This window comes from Octopus bimaculoides, chromosome 8 (assembly GCF_001194135.2).
Source record: "Octopus bimaculoides isolate UCB-OBI-ISO-001 chromosome 8, ASM119413v2, whole genome shotgun sequence".
In the NCBI taxonomy this organism is placed as follows: domain Eukaryota; kingdom Metazoa; phylum Mollusca; class Cephalopoda; order Octopoda; family Octopodidae; genus Octopus; species Octopus bimaculoides.
The window spans coordinates 8,490,633-8,491,957 of NC_068988.1; positions in this window are offsets into that span (position 1 = coordinate 8,490,633).

Here is a 1,325-nt window from a genome sequence, read left to right on the forward strand (position 1 = left end):
ACTTAATCCCTTTGTCTGTCCTTGTTTGTCCCCTCTATGTTCAGCCCCTTCTGGGCAATAAAGAAATAAGAAGCGTTAGCACGCTGAGCGAAATGCTTCGCGGTATTTCGTCTGCTGTTACGTTCTGAGTTCAAATTCCGCCGAAGTCGACTTTGCCTTTCATCCTTTCGGGGGTCGATTAAATATGTACCAGTTACGCACTGGGGTCGATATAATCGACTTAATCCCTTTGTCCTTGTTTGTCCCTTCTATGTTTAGCCCCTTGTGGGCAATAAAGAAATAAACGTTAAATATTCGTGTTTCATCGAAACGTTTTACAGCGAATTTTACCAGAGTTATCTTTCTTACATCGTTTACGTCACTAAAAGAATTGGAGAAGGAAAAGATAACAACTTGTAGGTTAATAAATTAGATTTACCAATCTTTAATATTACATTAACAGAATGAAATAAAAAAAAAGAGATGAGCAAAACTCTTCAGATCAACAATTGCTCCTGTACTGTGTGGGGGACCGGCATTTCTTCGGCGTGTCGTTAAAAAAAAAAAAAGAAGGCGAATTGCTCGACTAAAGAGTTTGAGGTAGGATTTGCACTTGAACCTTATAAAAAAAAAAAATAAAAAAAAATCCTTTGCCAGCAATGAGCCTCTAACAGACCCCATGGGTTGGAGGGTTGTCGCCTGAGTGGCGCTAAGGTGTCATCCACCAGGGAATCCCCAACAAATAGTGAATGCAGTGACGCGCAGTTACAGCGAATACCACCACCATGCTACTACTACCACTACTACTACTACTACGGGTCAATGTAATCGACTACTCTCTTTTCTCCCTCCCCTAAATTTTGTGATTTGGGCATTTAGGTCGTGTTTATTGTCTGCGTTCAAATTCCACCGAGGTCAGCTTAGCCTTTTATCCTTTCAGGGTCAGTCGAAAACTGGGGGTCAGTGTAGTCGACAATCCACCTCCACCAAAATATCGAGCCTTGTGCCTATAGAAGAAAATATTATTATTATTATTATTATTATTATTATTATTGTTAAGGCGGCGATCTGCCAGAATCGTTACCATGGCGGTCAAAAATGCTTAACGCCATTTCTGAGTTCAAATTCTGCTGAGGTCAACTTTGCTTTTCATCCCTTCGAGGTCGAAGTAGAGAAAATAAAGTACCAGTCGAGTACTGGGGCCGATGTCCACCCTAAATCACTGTCTTTGTATCAAATTTAGAAGCATTTGTTCCAATCGTTAATCCAACATTTCGCTGTGTAAGTAAAACCACAACGTTTTGTCAATAAATATAAAGTGTGCAAGGGAGATAACTTAGATATTT